At 49.3% G+C, this 6264-nt stretch overlaps 4 non-coding genes across 4 annotated transcripts; all 4 read right to left on the bottom strand.

The window, feature by feature from the left end:
• Positions 1–3938: 3938 nt before the first annotated feature.
• On the bottom strand, positions 3939–4020 carry TRNAS-AGA (transfer RNA serine (anticodon AGA)). Its single transcript has one exon. It is a non-coding gene; the product is annotated as a tRNA-Ser (tRNA).
• Positions 4021–4090: 70 nt separating this feature from the next.
• TRNAS-AGA (transfer RNA serine (anticodon AGA)) lies at positions 4091–4172 on the bottom strand. The gene has a single exon. It is a non-coding gene; the product is annotated as a tRNA-Ser (tRNA).
• A 70-nt stretch (positions 4173–4242) lies between these two features.
• On the bottom strand, positions 4243–4324 carry TRNAS-AGA (transfer RNA serine (anticodon AGA)). The gene has a single exon. It is a non-coding gene; the product is annotated as a tRNA-Ser (tRNA).
• A 70-nt stretch (positions 4325–4394) lies between these two features.
• Positions 4395–4476, bottom strand: TRNAS-AGA (transfer RNA serine (anticodon AGA)). Its single transcript has one exon. It is a non-coding gene; the product is annotated as a tRNA-Ser (tRNA).
• Positions 4477–6264: the final 1788 nt, after the last annotated feature.

Here is a 6264-nt window from a genome sequence, read left to right as displayed (position 1 = left end):
TTCTTCCATCCAGTGCACGTTGGGATCTCGATAACAATCTAAAGGCACGCCTAGATATCGCGTTGGGAGAACAGACCATCGCAGCTTACAGAAGAAATCAGGTGTCACGTCCCAATCACCGTGCCAAAACCCAGAGCTTTTCTCCCAATTGATCTTACATCCGGTTTGATCACAAAATGTTTGGACGACACCCGTAACTTCACAGATGCTCTTTCTAGTTGCACAAAACACTGCTATGTCATCAGCATATGCTAGCATCTTCACGTGTGCTGATTGCAGCTCGAACCCTAAAATGCGATCGCTATCAATGATAGCCAAGCAAAGTGGCTCTAAATACAGTGCAAAAAGCAGGGGTGAGAGCGGGCAGCCCTGCCTTACCGATGAACGTACTGCGATGCTGTCAGTCAGTTCACCATTCACTATAATACGGGTCGTGCAGTTCGCGTAAGCCATTTTAACACCCCCCACTATGACTTTTCCAAGGTTAGAATGCTCCAAAATGGAAAAAAGAATTTCGTGAGAAACACGGTCAAAGGCTTTCGCCAAATCTAATTGCATCATGGCTATCTGACCACCGAGTGCATCAACACATTCTAGTACGGTTCTTGCGACATGTATATTCGTGGCAATGGATCGACCCTTGATGCCGCACGTTTGATGAGACCCAACCAGTTTTTTTATTACGCTTTGCAGTCTTTTTGCTAAAACCTTCATATACACCTTGTAGTCAACATTGGTGAGGCTAATCGGTCGATATGACCCCACCAACAGTCGTTTCTCTGGATCATCTGTCTTGGGTATTAGCACAATGTGCGATGTAGCGAAAGACAATGGAACAGTATTACGTTCATAAGCTTCAGTGATTACATCGAGCATAAACTGAGCCGCATACTGCTGAAAGGTTTTAAAGAAGGCAGCGCTTAGACCATCCGGCCCAGGTGCTTTCCCAGGTGTCAGGTCATCTATTGCAGATTCTATCTCCTGCAACGTTATCGGTGTTTCTAGGCGCGCTTTACTTTCGTCATCCAGTGCAGGCATCAGTCTTAGGAAATCTGTTTGAAAGCCGCCTACAGTCTCAAGCTTAGCGCTAAGCAGTTCTTCGAAGTGCTCTGCTACCGCACGCTGAATATCTTTAGCATCTTCAGTGATATGGCCGGCATACCTTATACTCCTTATTTCTTTCTGGCAGGCGTATCTTTTTTCGTCTGCTAGGGCTCGTTTTGTCGGCACTTCTCCAGCCCAAAGTTTTTCAGCCCTTGCACGTATGACAGCCGCTGTGTATCTTTCGCTGTCGATTGTTTCCAGCTCACGTTTAATCTCTCGTATTTTACTGGCGAAATGCCCTGGCACAGTACTTTCCATGCTCAAAAAAAACTGAAGTTGTTCATTCAGTTCTTTTTCTTTTTCTTTCTCTTTATGCCGCACCTTACTGCTCTTTTCTATGGCTTTCAATTTCACCCACTCTTTGAAGCTGTCCCATTCCGCTGCAAAACTTACTGGTCGCATAGCCAGACGATCTTCAAACTGGGTCTTAACTTCCGTAAGGAACTCTTCATCGGCGAGAAGTTTGGCATTCAGTTTCCATAGGTACCAGTTAAAGCGCGATTTCTTTCCTGCCCTACCGAACACTGCACTCACGAGACAATGATCGCTGAAAGACACAGGTTTCACCTCATATGCAGTACATAGGGCAACAAGATCAACCGAGGCATACACCCTGTCCAATCTAGCATGGCTATCTCGCTGAAAGTGCGTGAACTCTGGTTGGTTTCCAGTGGAGAACACACTACCAACATCCTCAAGGCCGTATTCATGCACAAGTGCATTCAACCGCTCGGAGCTTCTGTCTCTTCGAGGTTTGCACTTCGCCGCTCGGTCCACAGCTGCGCACACACAGTTGTAATCGCCAAGTACAAGCAAGATTTTGTCGACCTTCAACCACAATTCAATAGACTCAAAAAACGATTCACGTTCGCTTTCTGAATTGGGAGCATACACACACATAACACGCCAGCATAAATTACAGTAGGTAAAATCAGTAACCAAAAGCCGACCACTTGGACAGGCAAAAACGAAATCTACACTTACTCCCAGCGTGTTACGTATAAATAAAAGGCATCCACCCGACACACCAACAGAATGGCATACACACACATAAAAGTTTGTTTGAAAAGAAGCCACCATACGGTCAGTGCTTTCTTGGCTCTCAATCTTTGACTCTTGCACAGCTGCTATATCTATATCATTATCCACAAGGAGGCGACTGAGCTGGCATTGTCGCCTTCTCGCTCCCAGCCCTCTGACATTCAAAGTAGCTACGTGTAACGCCGAATTAAGCTTGAGAGTCATGTGTTAGAAAGGGCCGCCCGTACCCGCATGGTGCCTACCTTCATGGTTGCATGGCCTCCGCTTCTGAAGAAGAGCGGCATATGTGTGCACGTATTGTCCTCCCAGCAGAACGTCGGGCTGCATTCAAACGAAGTCCAAGCACCGTTTTTCATTTTTTTTCCACACACGCCCCGCTTGGTTGCAGAATGTTCCTGACGCTGGTCGGTAGGCAGCCGACCCACAAATCGTTCAGGACACCACAAAACCTACGGAGGCGGTTTCCCCGCCTGCCGCGTGTCGGCAGAGAAGTTCGGCTTCGGTCTCAAAGTCGATCTTCGGATGCCCGCAGTTTTCGGCGGCGGCTCACCACAAACGCCGCCTGGCAGCTGAGTCTCCTCGAAGCTTTCCTCGTGTGGACGTTTTGAGGCAATTAAGGCCGCTGTCTCCGGCCCAACTTCCATGGCATCAGTGCAAGGAGGCTCAGTACTCAGATGCTCCTCAGCGTCAGAAAACTTGATTACGTCCTCTGACGCTTCCTTTGAAGCGCTTTCGTGGTCCTGTTGGTCCTGCGATGGAACGTGCGAGACGTGCCGAGTTTCGTTCTTTTCACTTGAGACCGTCACCTTATGCTTAGTTAAAACCGTCATGGAAGGCGCGTCCTGTTTCGTTGACTGTCCTTGAATGTCGGCTGCCTCCTCCGCATCCACCTCATCCATTATCAACTCGGACGTGTCCTCGCTGGTCCCAGGTCCGGCAATGCTTGCGTAGGTACGTGCACACTGGCTGTCTTCATGACCGAACCGTCGACAGGTTCCGCAGCGAGGAACCCGGCACTCCTTGCGGATGTGACCCGTGCTCCGACAGCGTAGGCACAAGGGAGGTCTGCCTGGCACAACAACGAGCGCCAGCTCACCGCTAACGTTCAACTGATGTGGCAGGTCATCCAGCTTCACGCCAGCTTTCAACTTAAGCGTGACAAGTCTAGTAGTTGAGCCTTTTTCTACCATACCTTTCACACGCCAGCGCTCCCTTATAACTTCCAACACCTTTCCATACGGCGTAAAGGCAGCACGCACATCCTCGTCTGGCACGTTGTGTAAAAGCCAGTGAAGTTTCAGTCGCACGTCCTGGTTGGCCGGGTCAATTACCAAGCAGCGACTGTTTTTCACACACAACTCACCGACACTAACAAGCTTGGTCACCGCTTCAGGATCCTTGAGAGTGACAGCCCAGACGTGGCTCATCCGATACGCCCCCATCGCAACAACATCGGGGATCAGCGAATGCTGTGCCAACGCGTCGCGGAAATCTTCCACCCGGTAAGGGCGGGCCCTGATATCGGCGTGCAAAAAAACCGTATTCAAAACAAACCGACCTGTTGGCAGTGCAGGCAAAACAACTTGATAAGTACCATCCTGTTCAGCAGTCCTGTTACCGCGGCCTGACATGGCCGCTGAAGCCGCTCCTGAGGAGCCCTGCATCCTGCGTCCGTTCACTGGCGTGGCCGGAAGCAGAAAGTCGCTCACTCGGCCACGACTGCCACATGACTGAGTATAATGAGCTTCTGCTCTAAATCGATGCGGGAAGGACTAAAACTAAACTAAAGCGTGCGCAGTCGACAGGATTCGAACCTGTGCGGGGAGACCCCAATGGATTTCTAGTCCATCGCCTTAACCACTCGGCCAGGACTGCCACATGACTGAGTATAATGAGCTTCTGCTCTAAATCGATGCGGGAAGGACTAAAACTAAACAGAAGCGTGCGCAGTCGACAGGATTCGAACCTGTGCGGGGAGACCCCAATGGATTTCTAGTCCATCGCCTTAACCACTCGGCCAGGACTGCCACATGACTGAGTATAATGAGCTTCTGCTCTAAATCGATGCGGGAAGGACTAAAACTAAACAGAAGCGTGCGCAGTCGACAGGATTCGAACCTGTGCGGGGAGACCCCAATGGATTTCTAGTCCATCGCCTTAACCACTCGGCCAGGACTGCCACATGACTGAGTATAATGAGCTTCTGCTCTAAATCGATGCGGGAAGGACTAAAACTAAACAGAAGCGTGCGCAGTCGACAGGATTCGAACCTGTGCGGGGAGACCCCAATGGATTTCTAGTCCATCGCCTTAACCACTCGGCCAGGACTTTTTTTTTTATTGCCTGCTTAGACATACATCGTTACACAACAAAAGTGAAAGAACACTGGAGAAGAATGCACATAGCGTCGGTATGGGCTAAAACTTCCAGCCAAACCTTGACTGATGTGAAGGGGCTAAAAACTCTTCATGTGCATAAGGGGCTCAATTCTCGATACCCATTCGGGCACCGGGTACACATTCTTGTGGGTTGCCACGAACGCCGCAACGGATTCGCAGAAGTACTGGCCTTGCATCAATGTCGGCGTGTCGCGCTGCCATGCAGGCTTTCCATATACAGTGAAATACCATCAGCATTACTGCGTCGAAAGGGATGCCTTCATCATTTTCCACAGCTAGGAAACGAATTCCTCGGGGGTCTAGTGGCAGGTCTTTTTTCAGTGTTCTTTGCAGTATGTTCCAAAAGAACACGCCACCCAAACACTCCAAGAAGACGTGCTCAACGGTTTCGGGCTTTCTGCATAAAAAAAAAACAACAATGCACACCCCAGGGAACGTACAGTCCCCTTTCCTCCATCCAGGTTTTTACCTCTAAGGTTCCGGTGTGCAGCCTAAAGAAAAAGGACTTTGCGCCTGGAGCCACATGCATTCTCTTTACGCGCTTTAAAACGTCGATCGCTACCGGGATTGGCACTGTACATGGTGCGATACAGTGGTACAGAGAAAACTACGTCTGCAAGGTCCTTGTACAACTTTTTGCGCTTTACTACAGCTAAATAATTGCGTAAGAATCGCGCACTTAAGAAATTACAGGCCGTCACGACCTCCTTGAGAAAACCAACAACACGTGCTGTTACGTATTCGGTAGAAACAACAAAATCGGGTAGAAGTTTGCTTAATCTGATCTGTAACACAATGTGTAAAAAAGGGTCCTTCACGTCTCGGAGGAAGCAGAAACGATTAACTACCTGCCGCAGGTATAAATGCGACAAGCCAAGGCCTCCATTACCAACACTACGGAAGAGGTTTGTACGGCTTGTCCTCTCCCATACCGACCCCCACACAAAGACAGCGAATATGCGGTGAAACATTTGCACATTAGCGCGCGAGCAGTGCAGAAAGCTTAGCACATACCACAATTTATTAACAAAAACACATTGCACACAGTGCTGCGTGCGAACATGGACAAGTCCCAACCTTTCACCCTCTCCGTCCTATCACGCATTTCCCCAACTTGATTCCGCCAGTAGGGCTCACTGGGCGCCTAGGTACTTCGCGGGTATACTAAGCCATTGCATGTTGGCGAAAGTACCAGGGGTCTCTGGCCAAGTACCATGCCAAAATCAAAGGCATTTAGCCCAATTGACAGCACTACCGCTGGCAGCACAGAAACGCTTCACGATATCCACAGTTTTCAAAATGCTCTCATAGTCAACGCAGAAAACCGCAACGTCGTCGGCATATGCAAGGAGTTTGACCTCGGCTTGCTGTAGTTTAAAGCCTTTGATATAACAAGTCCCGATGACACTGAGGCAAAGGGGTTCTATGTACATATCAAAGAGTAGAGGCGAGAGGGGGCAACCCTGGCGCACAGATTGTTCAATTCAATTCAATTCAATGTTATTTTTCAGAAAGCTTCTGAAGGGTCACCTGGGCTAAAAGCTGTCATGTCAGCTTGACAAGGCCCAGGTGCCCATGCGCGCTCCCACCGACTTGTTGATTATTAGCCGCGCCGTGCAACCACTGTAGGCCATTTTGACACCCTCTGTGATGACTGTTCCAACGTTTACATGTTGCAAAATGGTAAACAGAATTTCGTGTGGCACTCGATCGAACGCTT

The sequence above is a fragment of the Amblyomma maculatum genome, chromosome 2, assembly GCF_055883805.1.
Source record: "Amblyomma maculatum isolate TAMU_Amacu chromosome 2, ASM5588380v1, whole genome shotgun sequence".
NCBI lineage: Eukaryota > Metazoa > Arthropoda > Arachnida > Ixodida > Ixodidae > Amblyomma > Amblyomma maculatum.
Note: the sequence above shows the minus strand (reverse complement) of the source record. Positions and strands in the feature narration are given on the sequence as shown.